The sequence below is a fragment of the Trachurus trachurus genome (genome assembly GCF_905171665.1).
Source record: "Trachurus trachurus genome assembly, chromosome: 13".
Taxonomy (NCBI): Eukaryota; Metazoa; Chordata; class Actinopteri; order Carangiformes; family Carangidae; genus Trachurus; species Trachurus trachurus.
This window is the reverse complement of record NC_139892.1, coordinates 16,441,986-16,462,271: the sequence shown is the minus strand read 5'-3', so window position 1 is coordinate 16,462,271 and position 20,286 is coordinate 16,441,986.

Below are 20,286 nucleotides of genomic sequence, written 5' to 3'. Positions count from 1 at the left end.
TCAGGGGTTTTGCAGTTGAGTCTTAGCTGGTGAAAAACCCCAGGAGGTCGGGATTTGACAGTTTTATGAAGCTGAAGCCTTTTTAATATGTAACAAACTGCTGATGCATACAGTGTTTGTGTGAGTGTGTGTGTGTTTGGGTAGCTCTGTGTGTGTGTATTTGTCAAATATAATTCTGACTCTCTGATTATCAAGAAAGGAGACCCCTGCAAAGGTAGTGTAGCAGAAGTTTTAAAATCAACTTTGAGTCTGTGTGCGCGCATGTGTGTGTGTGTGTGTGTGTGTGGGACCCCCTGGGGAGCATGAGCGTGCAAATTCAGCCCTCAGAAGGAGGTCTGAGGGGATTACAGGGAGGAACGTTGGGAAAATCTGGGAGCACTCTCTCATTCGCTCACACGCCAGGCTGCTTTTAAGGACAGGCGGGTGTGTATGTGTGCACTGTGTGTGTGTGTGTGTGTGTGTGTGTGTGTGTGTGTGTGTGTGTGTGTGTGTGTGTGCACTGTGTGTGTGTGTGAGGCTGCTACCTCATCAAAAGGCACATTCCATTTTTCCTCTTTATGCTGATACAATCTTTGTGTGCTCACGCAGACAGAGGAGGCTGACTCTACTCCAAACCGTGTCTGATTTTTACAGTGTAGCTCAAGGGCAATTTTAAATAGTTTTTTATTGTGTATGAATCAACAATCAACAGCTAACAGGAATCTCCGCTGACATCATCTCGTACATCCTCTATGCTGTTTTTTATTTTTCAGGGACACGATGACTCTCCTCCACCTGGAAAGATGATTAAGAATTCAAAGTAAAGAGTCTTCTCACACTGGGTCATGCTCGCAAAGCAGTAAAGGACTGCCTTGTAAAAATTTGACATATGAATTTACAGCAACAGCAATGTGAATAAAAATGACTACGAGCCACAATAAAAGTAAAGGCCCAGACATGTATGATATAATACTTTCCACTTTGAAAAAGAAAAAACAGGGATAGAAAATTGAGAAAATATAGAAACAGATGAAAGAGAGAGAAGCTGTAAGAGAGCGGTAAACATTGCTGACGGATGTATTTTATAGATGTGTGGTTGACGTTAATCTTTTCTGTTCTTTTATTAGCCTAATTGTGTAAAGCCTTAGGCATTAAACCTCTCCTCTGTATAGGGACAGACCGAGGGGAGAGTTTTTGAGATCATAATTTCTGTCACGAAAACATTCCTCCACTGCTTGAAACCACTTGAAACAAGTCCTCTCGCATTTAACAGATGGATGAGGAACCGCACAGATACTCCTGACCTCTCTTGACTTTTAAATCTTTTACTCTCTCCACTTTCTGCCACTTTGGCTCTTTTCCCCTGTCCGTGCTCTTTTCCTCTCTCACTCTGTCTCTTTGTGTCAGTTGAACTGAATCAAGGGCAAGCTGTCATGTTTCGGCCGTGTGAGCGTACGTGTGGATCATGTGCGGCCCCTGTGACCCGGCTGTGTGCATGCGAGAGCCAGACAGTGTGTGTGAAGTAACCACTGCAACCGCAGTCGAGGTCTCCATCCCTCCTCCCTCCGACAATCTCTCAGTCCTTGCCTCCCTCCCACCCTCTCTCTAAGCCTCCTCTCCTCTCTACTTCCTTCCCTCCCCATGTTCTATCATGCTTATCGTTCTTTCTGTCCATCACTTATTCCATTTTCTTTCTTCCCCCATCTATTCCCTCAGGTGTCTTTTCTTCTTTTTCTTCAGCAACCACCCCCCCACCACCACCCACCCACCCTCATTCCCCAACCCTCAGGCCTGGTTAAACTATCATCGAACTGTTTTTTTTCATTATCTGTATTGTCCTAAATTACATGATTAATAACGGCCAAGTCATCCTACATGAGGGAAATGTTCCTTGTTATTTTAACTGAGACTTTTTTAAGTATCAGTAATCGCCTCATTTAAGTTTCTATGACTGTAGTATTGTACAACTGTCCCTCACGAAAGCGTTTTGTCATCATTAAAAAATCATTACATCAGTTCATTCTTCATGTCCACTTTAAACTTTGCTATGGTAATTTTAAAAACAAAAGAATCAAGCATTATTCTTGAATTACCTCCTTAACTTACAAGCAGGGCTGTAAACTAACGGTCGCCACTCGCCAAATGCGACTAAAATATTCCCCTGGCGACTTAAATTTGGAGGTCTACACGCCACGGGGGCGGGTAGATGTTTGTCCCGCTTGACCCCGCTGTAGAAAACAGTTCCCCTCAGAAGCAACGTAGCCTCACGCCAGTGTCACACGCGGACACCGCGGAAGCGCTGCAAAGCGCCGCGCGCTCCGCGCGAGCCGGAGCCCTCCCTTTCACACCAGACTTGCATTTCTCCGCGCCGGTTGTTTTTGCCCCGCAGCTGTGTGTGTGTGCGTGCGTGCGTGCGTGCGTGCCTGCCTGCCTGCCCATCTCTCTCGCGCGCACGGAACTATGGACCAGAGATGGGGACTCCGTTTGCGACTCGAACTCGAGTTGCACACACAGAGACTTCAGACCACAGTCTATGCTTCAGACTTAGACTTGGACTCGTGTTTTGGGACTCGTGAACAATCATTATTATTTTTACAAGAGAGAGGGACAGAGGCAGAGCTCCTCTGACAGCTCAGTCAGCTGCGGGTGAGTGACAGGTGACTGTGAACCGGCTTTTTTTTCTTCTTTTTTTTAATAGCCTATAGCCGCACCGTCCGTACAGGTGAGGCACAACGTTTGTTGTCTGGCCTTCCTTCGCGGGGACTGCTGCATAACTGGTCTGGCACATATCAGGCTACTGTAGGATACGTTGTTGCTGTTTTTTTGCTGCGAAATATGACTGAAGGCCCGTATAGAAGTCTGCACGGGTCGACACGCCCCCATGAGTTGACTGAGCTAATTAAAAAATAATAATAACAGCAGTTCTTCTCTCAGAAACATGCATAGAGGCAGAGCAGCCTTGATTCTTTCTTCACTCAGAATACAGTTTTTCTTAAAATGAAAGCTTTCATTGTGTGTTTTCTTCATATTGCATTGCAATAGCCTATTTAAAGTGATCATAAACAACTAATCAATAGGTACTGTATGCTAATAAAGGAGTGATAATAATACAGTAAATTCTTTGAATTTCTTAGATTTACCTGTGCAGTATTCTTAGTAGACCGGATAGCAGCAGTTGATAGAAGGGTCATTACAACCAGAAGAGACAGGAGACTTTTATTTTTTGGAGACTTGACTTGAACTCCTGACCAAAAACTTGAGACTTGATGAAGTCTCACCCCACAAAGACTTGAGACTTGACTTGCAAAAAAAGACTTGTGAACATCTTTGAGTAACAGAATACAGAATAGAATAGAATAAAAGGAGTGTTTCGTTTGTTAGTTTTGCAATGTTAAGGTTTCCCAATTTGGAATGTTTTGATTATTCAATAAGATTAGCCTACAATTTATTTGGCTTTGGCTTCTTTTCTAAGCATGTATTGCTATAAAATACTGTTATCTCAATGAAAAGTGCTGAAACTGATATGTAACGAAAAGAGGCAACTTATTATTTGGCTGGTAAAAAATGTCCTTGGCCGGTAGATTTTTTCATCTACCGGTCCCCTTGGCAGGTGAGCCAAAAAGTTAGTTTACAGCCCTGCTTACAAGTATATGAGTGCCTGATTGAGGACATTAATTTCTCTCTGCACAGCCTCTTACTATAAATAAACTGTTTTAAAAGCCATATTAAATTTACAAATGGCTTATTACACAAGTGATATAATCCCCAGTTTGAAATATGCTATTTACACTGCAAAAACATATCTTACCAAGAATATTTGTCTTATTTCTAGTCACAACAAATCTCATCATACTTCAAATAAGACTCATCACATAAAAAGTAGCTTGTTTTTAGACACTTTTTACTTCTTTCAAGCATATTTTCACTTGAAATAAGTATTTGATAATGGAGCAAGTTTTTCTTCCTTATTACAAGCTCAAAAAACTGCTTTCGCTGGCAGATTTTTTCTACTTATTTTGAGTGAAAATTAGTTTGAAACAAGTGAAAATGATCTAAAAACAAGTACATTTTTAGGTGATGAGTCTGGAAAGATTAGTTTTGACAAGAAATTAGACATTTTGACAAGAAATAAGACAAATATTCTTGGAAAGATTTTGAATTTTTGCAGTGTACAGTGGTATTACATAAACAGGCATCTAAAAGCAGAGGAATAATGCTTGTTTTCAACTGAGCGGTGGGCACGAGTGAGTGTTTAGGGGCTCTGTGTGAATGGGATAACAGGGGTCAAAGAGGGACAAAGATAGAATCAGACCGGACTAATAAAGAAGGCTCTCACAGGAGAAGTGGTGATAAGGTATGTACTGTAGAAGTGTGGCGGTAGATCTGAGAGTGTGTGTGTGTGTGTGTGTGTGTGTGTGTGTGTGTGTGTGTGTGTGTGTGTGTGTAAGAAGTAGGCCAGTGTAGGAGTGAGGGGACAGGGCGTCCTTTTCATGGGTCACTGGAGAACTGCAGTGCAAGTGGTCAAATCTCTCAACTTCATAACGAGAGCTAAATGGGAAAAAAGGCGTCTTGGAATGTCTGTGCGTGCATGTACTGTATGTGTGTATGAGTGAATAGTTGCGGTCAGGATTCAAAGTGAGTACAGTCAAGTCAGTAATCCAGCCTTTTCCTCTCTGAGCCTCTCTGAATATCTGAAGAAAGGACATTTAGTCTCACACACACATGCACACACACACACACTCTCACATTGACCACTAGACCTCCAACAACTCTCAGTTCAGCTGAGGACGCCTTATAGAAGCTGCACAGAAACAGGCTTGGGTGTCTCTTTGTGTCCCACCAAGCCACTGATATTTATTTAAATTATGAGATCATGTGGAAAAATTAAAGCTATTTCAGCCTGGAGGACATGCTTCCATTTTCAAGTCTGTCACTGAGTCTTGGCTTTCTAACATTTGTGGGGGGTTTTTGTTTAGTTTTTTTTTTTTTTACCAACAAACCTCACAATCTGACTGAACTCCAGAAACTGGTGTATTTACATGGCAGACTGTTACATTGTGCAAATGATTTCTTCTATCTAATTAACCTCATGATCCACAGCACAAGGTGCCATTGTTTTCACACTCTTTGATAGGATTATTCGACAGAATAATAAAAATCAAAGGAAGTTTTCACAAATGACCTGTAATCCCTGCCCATCATGAGACTTTGATTTCATTATGCAACACTCGCTGCTGGGCCTCCTTGCCAAGAGGATAGAAAGGACATAAGATGTAGTGAGTTTGACTGGAGGCAGTTAAGATTTTAATGATGGTGAAGAGCAGATGAACTAATGATAAAAATGCACAAACACAAACACATACAAGTGAGAGATACCCACCATAAGGTTTGTTTCAGATCCTAACACACAAACACAAAATCATCTTATGCAACAAGTAGGAGTGACAATATGAATAAGTAGGAATAAGTAGGAGTGAGGATATGAAGTCTATACATTAAAGTTAAACCTATATGACACACTATATACATCATTTTGATACATAATCATGTATTTGGCTCTCCTGCACTCAAATAGGTACTTCTTTTCAATGTCAGGTCCTCAATTTATTACTTGGAGAGACAGTTGCTGAATAAGAAAAATGGCTTTCCATAACCATTTGTTTCTGTTTGTTTTGTTTTTTTCATATTTGTGAGTGTCACGGCATTATGGGATTGTTGGAACATCTCCTCCTCAGGAGAATACCAATGCTGCTTTGATGCTGATAATGATAGACACACACCCGCACTCAATAAAAATGGGATGCTACTGTTTTTTTTTTTTAACAGATTACCATTTGTAAAAAATAAAAATAAAAAGTTTCCCAAGACTAAGTTGGGCCAAGTCCATACTGGGGTCATCACATAATATACTGACATTCACAAGAGACAAAAAACTGCAGGTCTGCTGGAGATGTGTGTGTGTGTGTGTGTGGGGGGGGGGGGACACACTCAGTGGAGCTTTATCTCAGATGGTTTTGTGGTTCCTCTGGTGGTAATATTTCCATGGGCCATAAAGTTTGCTGCAGAGGAAACTGGTGAACTGTTTGTTTGCTCAGAGATCTCTGGAAAGGATCAGCTTGACTGGAGTGTTCTGGGGTCACAAGCTGGTCAGTTTGCTCGATGGCACAATCTGGACATAATTAGCTGGTTCCATCATCCCTGTCTTGCATCTCAGAGGCTATAAACCTTGTAAGTCTGTTGCCATTGGAGATTTGACTGACATTTTGAAACTGAACTTGCAGTTGTGGTGAGGAGAGCTCTGGAGCTGAAGAGATATAATTTGGCCCTCCGGTGATTTCACTAGATGATCAAAGTATCCCCAGGATTTGTTGCAGGACTCTTGATTTAGAAAGGGTCTCAGTTTTATTGTCTGCAGTCAGGGGTGAAGGGACAATGTGCTTTTCCAGTAGGATTCTGGTTGTTGTTGCAGTGAAGTCATTGGAAGCAGTTTGATATGTGGTAAGTCTCCTCGCACTGAGGCCAAGTCGACATCTTATGTCCAGGAAAGAAACACAGAGGGAAAATGTATTGTAATATATGTGTGCTGTAGTGCAGGAGAGCTGAACAGCGGGCAGATTTGTGCATTTGTGTATGTATATCATACAGATTTATGGGACAGTAGGGTAACCTGTGGCCCTCAACATGGGGCTGACCTCTTGGGTCATGTGTGGAAAGGCAGAGATAGGAAATTCTCCTCCTCCTCCTCCTCCTCCTCCTCCTCCTCCTCCTCCTCCTCCTCCTCCTCCTCCTCCTCCTCCTCCTCCTCCTCCTCCTCCTCCTCCTCCCTTCCTCCAATGCCTTGCATACAAGGGGTTTCTTTTGTTTTCACAGGCTCACAAACAACTTTATAATCTAGAGCTACAAAACCCATAATGCATTATATTAAAAACTAGGACCCACACAAAGATAAAAGATTAGCCATAGCAGAACTACTTACAAACGGTCATGAAAAGCCTTTTTGTTCACCTAGCAACCATCTCTTTCAGAGAAGGGAGAGTGTAATTGCAGTGATCTGGTACTGAAAATATACTGATTATCTTGTAATACAGAGGAGCTGAGTGGATGATGGATTTGTTTTTATACATAGGCCTATATCTGTATCTGTAAACTATGACTGTCAACAATGAGTTGCTGCCTGGAAAGACAAACATAGGAAATGCTCCATAGAAAGTATAGGAGTATTTTAATGTCTCTTTCATATGTGGATGTGCTTTTATTTTGTTTGTTCATGTTCTATTATTTAATATTTATTTATGGTTTACATTTTATTTTTAAAATATTATTTATACTCATTTCTATGAATTATTTACCATAAGCCCTAGCTCTGGCATTGTCTTTTCTGTATCGTACATTGTTAAAGACTCAGCACGTGCGTGATTAGTGCACAAAGAGGGGTACATGCAGAGGGGGGAGGGAGGGGAAGATGGCAGTTTGATAGACGCATCATGATCCAATGCATTTGTTCGTGGTGTTCAAAATGATTGGATGGTGTTTTTACAGGTGACTGACATTTTTCATTTTTGTGAAAAAGGATGTAATTAATTGGTTGCAATCAAGCAATACAGCTATACCTATAAAGGTAGCAATACTTACCTTTAATTAATCATCATGGCTAACGCTGCAGCATGATAACACACTCTGTATAGGTGCTGATATACGTATGTCTAATTTACACAAAGGATAAAAGGGTAGGCCTACAGGTAAAATGAAGTTTGAACTAAGTCAATTATACTGTATGAGGGTTAAAGAAATCCTCTTAGATGAAATGAAATCTTTTTGAAAATCTAAAAACTAGTTTCATTGAGCTAAACTTAGTTTCCATCTGCTCTTAAACACACATATACACAATAGTATTTGTTTTGATCTGACAACAGTATGATCCAGTTCTTATTAAATTAAATTTAATGTTGAAAGTTATCTTAAAACTCTAGACCCTGAGGTCTGAGTTCTCTCTGCTGGCAACAACTGCAATCAAGGACATCTAATCAATGTTAATGAAAAAAACAAGATAATGGATTAAAAAAAAGCCTAAATGCAAGGTTACTGGCAGTATGAGCCAGCCACACAGAGATGATGCCTACATAAGAGACTAGGCACGGCTTTCTATGACATCTACTCACTCTGTACCAACAGAAAGGATGTACGCTCATGGTTTTCCATTGATAAAAACAGATACCGGTACATGTGATTCCTGCCTTTACTTATCCCATATCCTCTTAGGCACAATGGGGTTGTAAATATTTAGCATTAGAACAAAACAGTCGATTTCCCACCCAGGGGTCCAGACAGACACCAGTCTGGTTGTGGTTTTGCTCTGAAGAAAAGCAGAGTGCTGCCATGCACTGATACTGGCTCCCAGTAAAGTTTATCTGGTCATCTGATCCACCCAGAGCAGCCAGTTTGGCACTGTGACTCAATATCTTACATTACCTTCCCAATATAATAATAATATGTTTTGCCTATCATATTTTGTTTTTGTCTTGCAACTGTTTCCAATCAAAACAGCTGTTTCCAAAAGTGTTGAACTACTCGGTTAAGTGTGTGGATAATCAAACTATTTTTTGAGCTTCAAACATCGGTTTCTCCTGTTACCCAAATTTTCCAGGTTGTGAGTGGCGGGGCGGAGCGGAATGGAACGGAACGGAACAGAGCGGAAACAGAACAGAACGGAAACAGAACAGAACAGAACAGAACAGAACAGAACAGAACAGAACAGAACAGAACAGAACAGAACAGAACGGAAAGAGAACAGAACAGAACAGAACAGAACAGAACAGAACAGAACAGAACAGAACAGAACAGAACAGAACAGAACAGAACAGAACAGAACAGAACAGAACAGAACAGAACGGAAAGAGAACAGAACAGAACAGAACAGAACAGAACAGAACGGAAAGAGAACAGAACAGAACGGAACGGAACGGAACGGAACGGAACGGAACGGAACGGAACGGAACAGAATATGGTAATTAGGGGCCCTGATTAGGGACGATGTAAATAGAGTAGAACAGACATCACAATCTTGACCTCTCTCTCCTCAGCTGGCTTGCTTCCTGCTCGGCTTTCTCCAGGGCCTCCCTCTGTCGTGTCACTTCCTCTTGGGCGGCACAGTGCTTCCGGCTCATTTGCTCCTCTCTATGTTGCCACGACGACAGCTGCTCCTGAATGGCGTCGCACCTTTGTTGGCATGACAACCACCTGTTGTGTTTCTCCTCCAGCTCCTCCTTTAACCTGTTGCAGAAATGCAGTAGCACAGTTTGCTGGTTTTACTGTGCATGTGCATACATGTTTGGAAAAATACACACACACATTCCTGTGGGCGCACACTATTTCTATACCTCCACGTTGACAGGTGAGTGCAGGTATCAGAGCAAGTCTGTTACATAAGAGAGAAGCCGTTTATTCTCCAACCGTCTCTGTCTCCTTATCTCCTTACATTTTCTGGGTCAGACAGTAAACGCACCACCAAATGGAGCAGTAGTTCAAACAACCATCATTCTTTTCTTACTAAACTGCAGTTCAAGCACCACATATTTGTACATTAGAGACCTAGTGAAGAACTCTGACCCATCAAGAGATACTGAGAATGCAGACATCTTCTTGAGGAAAAGTGGCAGTATCTTTATAGTCAGTGTTTTGGCAGTTTGTCTCAGGTCGACGTAAGAAGATAAACCAGAAATTCACAAAAACCCTTTTAAGAGCAAGTGGACAAAGCGAAACTGGACAAATTCACAACCCATCCGACTTAAAAGCTCCAAGCACCAGATACCATCTACTTATTGATTTCCCTGCAGACAGAAGCTTTTCACCCAGATAAACATTATCCATAGGCACCCATGGTCTCCAGTCATAGACAATTTGAAGAATTGATGTCTCCCATTAAATTTGTGTCAACCACAGGGGGTAAGTTTGCTCCCACCTCCTTAAATCTCATCCCCCCCCCCCAAGTGGAGCCCTATCATATGTTGAACTATATAGGAGCCAAAGGGTGAAATCAGAGACTGCGGTGTGGGAAGGGAAATAAATCGTCAGTGTAATTGAACACACCAGGCTGCCAGCGGCTTAGAGAAAGAATACCAGCAGATAGCATGTGAAAAAATACACACCCCACATACATCTAACGCCTGCGTGGAAAGATGAGAGGCTCCTTGTGTATATGTCTGTCTGTGGGTGTACGCATGTGGGTTGGGTGTGTGTATGTGTGTGTGTGTGTGTGTGTGTGCACACATGTGTCTGCCTGCTTATTAGTGTGATGCGCTTCAACAGAAGTACCACTGCGCCTCTGCACATCCACAATATGTGCGTGCCTCTGTGCACAGATGAGTGTGTGTGTATGTGTGTGTGTGTGTGTGTGTGAGAAACATGACTCCACGCCAACTAAGAAGTGCTTCCATCTGTTGCGCCAGCCTCACACGAGACTCTCTGTTGTGTCACTGGCACTTTATGGGGCCTAAGATCTCCTCAACTGATCCACGAGCAGATTTCAGCTGACACTAATATCCCCACCTCTCTCTTTGTAGGAAAGAGATGGAGGAGAGAGATTAAGCACAGGGAGAGGATGAATGGAGGAAAATAAGTGCAAAGATTGGGGAAAGTTGCAGAAGGAAAGGGAAGAAAATTTGCCTCAAGAGATAAAACAAAGACGCTGAGAAAAAGGTGAGTGTACCTGAGTAGTTCTCCCCTGTTCCCCCTCTCAGACTTCTCCTGCTGGGACAGCTGCTCCTCGCTCTGTTTCGTCTGCTCCCTGAAGACACACAGTAGACGGCAGGTTTACTGAATTTTTGCCAGTTGACTCAGTAAATTTATGACCAAGATAGACTGACAAAACTGAAAATAGCAGTACCTTCTTCTTTCCTTAAAATGTAACATAATTTCACATTCAGGCAGAGGCAAATGTAATATTTACTCAGAGAGTATGTTTTTACAATTTCAAATGTCATTGAAAAGTACTTGAGCAAAATACCAAAACAGCTTTTCTGTCGTCTCCAATGCTTGAATCTCCTCGTGGAAGAAGCCAAGCTTGACAATGAATTCTCCCTCTGGGATCAGCAAATGTTCAGAACAGCTTTATGAACATCTCCACTCTTTTGGCTTGAAAGACATGAATACATGAGAAAGTAAAAAAAAAAAGCTACATGCATGTGCAGTGCTGTGTTTTTCAGATCACCACGGAAGACCATGTGCAGCTGCTGCCTCGCTCTTGAGAAAGTAAATTGGAAATCAGTTTTAATTCTAATTCTGCGTGCCATGACAGTATGTGGTACTCCAAACTCCTGTGTACACACACACACACACACACACACACACACACACACACACACACACACACACACACACACACACACACACACACACACACACACACACACACACACACACACACACACACACACACACACACACACACACACACACAGACTTTACCCTAACCCTCCTAACCCTGTCGGCTTCTCAGCCTAATCCCCTCTCTGGCGGCATGATCAGTTAATGTGTTTGTGTGTGTGTGTGTGTGTGTGTGTGTGTGTGTGTGTGTGTGTGTGTGTGTGTGTGTGTGTGTGTGTGTGTGTGTGTAGCTGGCTGTCTAGCCCTGTGACCTTGCAGCCACACGCAATGAGGATACAGAGTGAGAGGGCTTGCACGTCTGAGCTCAGACAGACAGCCTGTTTTCACTGCCAATCTTCAACAACTGCTCCAACTGTGTGGAATTATTTCTCCATTTTTCTAAAGTCGATCCTGTAAAACAGCCAGTTCAGATTGTCGCTGTATTAATAATTCATCACATCATTAAATATAATAGATTGTTGACTGGTTGGCTTTTGCTCCTTTTAAGTGTCAGTAATGCTACAACAGTGACACTGTAACTAAACAATCTCACGTTGATAGTGTTAGTGTAATATTAATAGAAATATTTTTGTAGTTTAACTGTGACAATACAGATAGCGACCCAGACACACACATACACGGTAATACACTCACAGCTGTCTGGCATAAGTTATCAGCTTCCCTCTCTTTGTACCTCTCATCACACATCTCCATCCCATTTCCTCTCCCTCGTTCTCTCTCTCTCTTTTGCTCTCTTTTTTTAACCTCCTTCCCCTCCCATGCTGTCACAGCTACTGGTGATTTAGAGCAGGCCCCTGAGTGCTCCTGCTGCATTCTGCCTATTTAGCTACAGTATGCTATTCATACTTTACAGTCGTCTGTGCCTGTCCCTTGTTTCTCTTTTCTCTCTGCACTTTCTGTCTTCAAGGTCGGAGATGACATGATATCTGACTCCCAGCTGCTGTTTCCACCAGCACTTAACTTCTGGACTCCTGTTCCTGACTTTGTTTCAGAGGTGAAACAGGAACCGAGACAGAGAGAGTAAATGTAAGAGAGTAAGACAGCAGGTGGTGGTATTTGTGAATTACGGTAAGACAGAGAGGGTTCAAAGTGCAGTCAAGTGCACATTGCACCAAGGGAGTGGTGGAGTTTTTTTTTTTTTTTTGCGGCTGTTGGCATGCAATGAGCCCTGTGAACACATTAAATCAAGGTGAAATTCGAAGGAATCCATTATTATTCATCATCAGTGAGCCATTATGAGAGCAGGTGACAAACACACGTGTCAGGTCTTCCTGAATGGCTTTGTCCTGTCTTCTGTGGAACTGAGTAAACTGTGTGCGACCCACAGACGTTACTGTCTCCACCTGTCACGACTTGCACATAACCATCCAAAGTAACCGCAGCAGATCTGGCATTGTAACCACACCACAACAGTGTGCATCTGTCAGGTGAGCCCCTCCGCCTTGGTCTGGTTTTCTCTTCTGTCTCACCTGGCTCTTGCTGCTGTTGCCTTTCATTAGCATCTCTCTTTGCAGGCAGACCTTGCCAATCCCACTTGCCCTGTTGTCACCTCCTGTTTCTGCCACTTGCATGGCCTGACCTCCCTGTCCACCTGCCCACCAGCCTCTCACTGCCTCATTAGTCTCTTAGTATAGCCCTGTTCCTGTAGTCATTTGCCAGATTATTTTCCGTGTTTCCAGCCTGTGCTCTTGAGTCCTTGCCAACCTGATCCAGACCTTTGCCTGTATCTGTTTTGGCCCGCCTGCTCCCTGTCTGATTTGTGTACTTTCTCTGGCTGATACCAACCCTGCTTGACCTAAGCGAAGAGCTTCTTGACTTTTACCTGCCTGTCCTATGAGTCTCGCTTTTGAGACTTCAACTTCAGCTGTCAGAACTGTTACAGTGCCACTCGAATTACAGCCTGCAGATGGAGCACATACCTGCAGCCTCCAGCTGCTTGAAAGGACAGTTAATCAGCTGTTGTGGATGACAGATGCTGACAAGAATCAAACATTAATCTTCACTCTATCATCAGAATAAAAATATTTTCTTCCGTGTAATTGGATGTGACAACCGGTCAAATGATGTATCATGAAAGTGAAGCAGACAAGCAAAACATGTGGGTGTGCCTCGGCGAATTAAAGTGAAGACAACTGTGCATAGCTGTCTGTTTATCCAGTCTGGAAGAGATGGGTGGCAGACAGAGAAGTAGGACATGGTGAATCTTGACACTAAAATTGTAATGTACCAGTGACACCCTGCTGAGCCTCCCCTCCCACTGTGGTGTTTGGCAAGAAAGCCAAAATACCAAACAGTCACATAAAAGAAAAAAAAAAAAAAGCCTCTCTGCGTTTCAGGAAAAGTCTATTTCTTGTGCAGCATGTGCTCACATGATAACGGAAAGGGAGAGAGAGAAAGAGAGAGAAGGGGGGGTTCAGAAAGAAACAAGAGGAGTGAGATTTCTTTTGAATCTGGGAGGAAGAAAAAAGACTTCCTCTTTCCCAAAGGGCTGTGACTGATTTTTATCTAATATGAGATAAACGGAGGAGTGAGGTCAGGGAGGGAGAATTAGAAAGACGTCTGTGTGTATCTGTTTGTGTGTCAGCCAAACGGCGGAGCGAGATCTTCTGGGAAATGAGGTCCTTGGATACACCCTGAGATCAATAGGTATTTTACCAACGTAACAGTCACACGGACGCGCGCACACACACACGACGCATGCACACACGCACACACACATGCATGAACACGCACAGCAACAGTCGGCGTGCATCAGTCTGATGAAAACAAGCTGTATCACATCAATCACATCAATCCTTTGCTCTCTCTCTCTTGACCTTCACTCATTCCATCATCCACTCTTTCATCTCTCCTCCCTTGCTCAGTGCATCCATCCTGTCTTTCATCTGTCTCTCTCTTCCCTCTAATCCAGCCTTTCAACCTGGCCTGCGTCTGTGTTGGATGATCCATGTGTTCATCCTCTGATGAAAGGATGAGCTCAGCGTCCCCTGCCAATCAGAGAGCAGTGGTAAGCTTCCCCGCACCTTTTTACGTACATGTCATACAGGAAGGGGTTCGGAGTCGCTCTGACAAGTGCTGTCAAACTGCCCTCACGCTGGAAATGCCCGTCGCTCCTGCTGACGTGAAAGACTGTAAATCAGCCGATAAAAGATCTCGTAATACATGCGCCTTTCAAATCCACTACTCTCATATTAATAGTCTATGTCAAGCTTTTTTGGCTTGTGACCCCATTTTGATATCACAAATTTTTGGCAACTCCGCGTCCGTCAATCAAGATGCGCCAGCTCAGATATTTTTATATGCTGCATTTTATTTGAACTATGAAGTATAGATTGCAGTTGTTTAAGATTATGTGTGGTGTTTTTGGTCTTAATTTTAAAAGAATAATAATTAGTAAAAATGTATCAGTATTTTTTTTTTTTTTTTATCAATTACTATTTCAGTTGACCCCATTTGAATTGCAGGCGACCCCACGTGGGGTCGCGACCCCAAGGTTGAAAAACACTGGTCTCTATTGTGCAAAGATAGTGATTAATATTAAGGTGAAACAGCCAAGACTGACAAGAGATCTGTGTGTGTGTGTGTGTGTGTGTGTGTGTGTGTGTGTGTGTGTGTGTGTGTGTGTGTGTGTGTGTGTGTGTGTGTGTGTGTGTGTGTGTGTGTGTGTGTGTGTGTGTGTGTGTGTGTGTGTGTGTGTGTGTGTGTAAACAGTCATGACAAAACAAACTGCCCTTGAGTGTCTCTCTGGCATGCTGATCAGATTGCATGCTGGGATCAGAAGGATTCCACAGCCGCTCTCTGTCCTTAGACCGCCCCTGAAATATGTGTGTATGTGTGCGTTTCCGAGGCAACGGGCTGGCGCCACAGAAGCGCAACAGGTGCGGAACACTGATGTCTGATGGAGGTGTGTGTGTGTGTGTGTGTGTGTGTGTGTGTGTGGGTCTGGGTTAAAGGTTGGGCAGTCGTCATGGCAACACATCTCACACACAAACAAAAGTGGTACTTTTTTTTTTTGTCCTTGCGGTTCTTGCGGGTTCAGGAGCTCGTATGAAGGGAAGTGAGACTGAAAAAGAAAACAGGTCACATAACCCACACGGAGCCACTGTGGGGAGGGAGGGTGTTTGACCAGGCGACCAATCAGCATCAGCTGGACAGTGAAAGGAAGGTTAGCCGATCAACTCAGACGTCCCATCTGGACCTCAGTCTAGACCTCGCCTGACTGTCTGCCACACAGGAGACATGGGAGAGAAATCGCTGGCTGAAGGTTTTGTTCACTACACTTCGTCATTAACTAGATTGTAACTAGGTATGTTTACTAGAGATATAATGTTCTTGTGCTTTATTTTAGATGTATATGTATATTTTCAATTTAAAAAACCCACTATTTTGTAAATTGCTTTATTTTTGTACTTTGATTTTTGCTAATTTAAAATACATATTACTCTTAATGGAATACATGTATTGATTGTTTTAATGCACACCTCTAGCTTGGCATTTCTTTTAACAGTGTGGTATTATTTTCTAGGTATTTTTGGACAAATATAAAGACAGAAGTTTATAAAAGGTCTTCCCCCATCAGAACCTTAGATCTAAGGGGAGACGGTGAAACTCTAAACTCTAAACAAAACTTGTGAATTTGGACAAGATAAATACAACTGATGTTATAACAAAATGCATTTCAATAGAAGTGTTCTTACAAATTAGCTAAATATAAAAAATATGAAATTAAAAATAGAATGTTTTTAGTGTGCTTTCTCTTCTGTAAAACATTAAAGTTAAACATTGAACACCATGCTGCAGTGTAGACACTGGGTGGCTGAGGTGAGCTGCTCAGATAAACACAAGCCCTGTTTTCCCTCTTTACAATCCTCTCTCCACACACTCACACTCCTTATCATGCAATAAAGTCTCAGACTTGAGCACATCCGCCAGCTCCTCCTCCACACACACCTCATCATGCAACATGGCCTAAAGGCTGATTCTCCCTGTAGCATACAGTATGTCCATATGTCTGGGTGGGTCGCGTGCGACTGCAAACATCCCCTCCATCCGCCTTGATCCCTGAATTGGATGGACATGAACTCTACACACATGCACACACACACACAAGTCAAATTTGTGGAGGTGGGCGGTCAGTAAAGAGTTTTCAGTGATAATAACAGACCGTGAGAAGCTGGAAAGCAACTCAAAAATCAAATCATATAACCATACTTCTATGAGTAACAGAGGATGATGTATTAATCATAACTGAAAATATCTTGCACTACTTCCATATGGTTTCATTAGTGTGATATAAAACACATCTGTCTGACATCAAAAGCAGTCAAAATGTGATAAAGTGAAAGAATTAGTGGTGAGTGTGTGTGTGTGAAGGGGGGGCAGTGAAGAAACACATGATTGAATGAGGGAAAGATGAAGTCTGAATATCCATGAAATAAATTAATGTTTCATCTGATGTCTGCAGACACACATTATTAGAAAGACTTAGTATTTTACACAGTAAAACCACCACATGTTGCATCTGACTGTCTACTGTGTTTGTTATCTGTGTTTGTGCGAGTGAAACAGGATGCAACATATTCTCATAAACTCTAATCTGTATCAAGATACCAAGACGATGTTGCACAAAAATATACAAAAGTGCTATTAATACTAAATAATTCAACAACCAAAGGTAAGATAAAATATGTCATACCGCGTATATTCAACGTTTTCTTCACGTTGATCTGGATGTATCGTGCAAACAATGTATGTGTAGCAAAGCTGACACACACACGCACAATATCCTTCCGCAGAAATACAAAAAAGTTACATATGTACAGGCTCACATTCAGAATCTACCGCATAGCTGTAGAAGATCGTCGTCTTTCCTGTAACTGAAGCTGACAGCGCTTTGAAACCGATAAGAAAAAAAGACAGAAAAGGAAAATCTGTATTTTCTAAAAGGTCAAAAGTTTACAACCAAAAAATGTGGGAGCCAGAAAAAGGAGAATGATGTGGAGTTTATAGAGAAGGAAGGAGGAAACATTAGTGAACAAATGAGTGTTTCATCTGTAGTTTGCAGGTCAAGTAGTCCTTTAATGCTTTGATTATCAGATAGAAGCAATATTTAACATTTACTCCCTTTGTGTGTAGGGGGGATGTTTGTGTCTCTGTGTATCTGCGTGTGTGTGTGGGCATTTGTCCATTTCTGTGTCTATGTGTAAACCTTTGAAGTGGCTGATTTTGCAAATATTATAATTGACGTCATGAGAACTTGATTAAAAGCGTTCTGTGCTGCTTAAAAATAACAGTATAACTCAGACTGTGGGGTGCGTGCAAGCATTTCAAAAGGTTGCCACTGTACAGTGCAAACCAGTGTCATGATACGGCCAAATATGGAATAATTTAACCATTCGCATTTTAATGGACATCAAAACCTGACCTGCAGTGACCAGATCAAGCTGTGTAAAAACAGTCAATAGTGAGCCAACAGAGAGAAAGCCCTTCATACTGTGTGCATGGAGTTGACTTTTACACACTAAAAACTTTTAAAAGGTTTTCCCCTGCCGTCATTGGACATTTCAATGATTCGCGGATGAAAACCATGATTGTCTGTAAACAATTTCATGGCTATCCATCTCATAGTCATGCTTGGTGGTAGACTTTGCGATCCCCTCACCCACTGCTGGGGACAATAAAACAATTAGGTTTCTTCCATGACTACTGAGAGAATTTCAAAACCTTTGCATCTACCTTAAAGGGACATTTCAACATTTTGGCAAATTGGCATAATCCCTATGGTTCTAGGAGTAGGTTCATTATCTTTAACTGTCGGTGCAAGCTGTTTTGAGATCGGCGGAGCAGAGACGCAGCTGCTCAGCTAACGCAACGGAGGCTCATGGTATTTCTACGTTTCCCTCACCAAACTAAATATACAATCCAACAACTCCAAAACGCTCTCGTGGACAAGTTGTGACCTGCACATTCACCACGCTATGAGATAATAACGTATAATTATGTAACATTACCACACATGAAGCAAATACTCAGAACTACTTTCGCTTTTGAAGTCACTCTGCCGAGCAGCCATGTCTTTACCTAGAAAACAACTCTGTTTCGTAACCATTATTATTTCATAGCGTGGTGAATGTGCAGGTCCCAACTTGTCCACCAGAGCGTTTTGGAGCTGTTGGATTGTGTATTTGATGAGTTTGATGAGGGAAACCAAGAAATCCCTTTAGCCTCCGTAGCGTAGCTCTGAGCAGCTTGTGGCTCTGCTCCGCCGTTCTAAAAATAGCTTGCACCGACAATTAAAGGTAATGAACCTACTCCTAAGACTATAGGAATTATGGCAATAGGCGAATTTGCCAAAATGTTGAACCATCCCTTTAAGTTTGAGTATATACTGTATGTGTCTGCAGGTTTAGTTATGAAGAAGGATGGAAGAGGAAGAAGAAGAAAAAAAAGTCAGAGGAATGGCAGAATGTTTGAACTGATAGAGCTTCTTCATCAGCATATTTTCAAAAGCCACAGGCGCATATTTTTCTCCTCAAGTCATAACTCCTTTGTAGACCTTTGTGTGAGTGTATACAAGTCAAATCCTCTGTTGATGCAGCTTAGCAGGCCTGGTATGAGGAACGTGAGCATTTCCTGGTTTCAGTCGTGCCAGTGGGGTTATACAGGCGGTTTTGATTGGTTGAGGGAAATCAACCATATAGCCAACCCCTGCGCTGACCTGCTCCTCACCCGGCATATTCCAAATACCACAACCCACCTGTATCCCTATTGCTGCATGTGTGTGTGTGTTTCCATATGTGTGTGTCTGTGTCTGTGCATCTGTATGTATGTGTGTTACTGCATTGTAGACACTTACATCAACTTCTGAGTTAGTTGCTCTTTCTCTTCTCTTATTTTCAGCAACTCCTCGCCGGAATGTTTCAGCTCCTCTTTCAGCACTGTTCACACACACACACACACACACACACACACACACACACACACACACACACACACACACACACACACACACACACACACACACACACACACACACACACACACACACACACACACACACACACACACACAGAGAGAGAGAGAGAGACAGAGACTTGAGTTTCCTTGACACATTGAAGATGCAGTAAAGGCTTACAAAAGCTTGCCTGCGTATAAAGCTGGCTCAGGGCCAGGCTTGTCACTGGAGGCTGTTACACTGTATGACTTACAGAAAGACGGAGACAGAGGAGAGTAAAGAGACAGATAGACAGGTAGAGCTTTCTAAGATATTGTTACTTCACACTTGAGCAAAAAAAGAAAAAAAACCCTACCAATGAAATTACAGGATTGGTGTGGAGGAGGATGAAGACGAAAAACAGACACAAGTTGCAGACACAGACGCGAAAGCACCTAAAACAGCAGGTGAGGAGGAGGAAGAGCGGGGTTGAAAAGTCATAAAAAGGTGGAAGCAGTTGACGAGAGATGGCAGGAGCAGCGGAGTGTTGTAAGAGGAAGGAGTATGAAGGAGTCGTGAAACTTTACACCACAGTCTGGCAGTCTGTTGTAGTGTGTCTGATACAAGTAGCTGCTGTAATGCTACTGTTTCCTCCCTTCACTGTCTGTCCATTTTCACACTGACAGCTACAACACAAATAAAACGTATAACAAAGATAGAATTAAGCACTTGAGACACATAGTAGCCTACTCCTGAAAGAACAGAGGAGGAACATGGACAACTTCCTCATCAAAGGTACAGAGTATCATTTTGTTCTGAACAAGTTTTCAGGCTCCTGAATGTTTATTAAAAAACAACTGCAATATTCAGGCCTTATGTCAGGCTGACAGCATGTCAGACTGTAGCGCTGCAGACATGAGTGAATGTCACGCAACAGAAAAGCACTTCAATTTCAAGTCTGAATATTGAATAGCTCAATGACACACCATGAA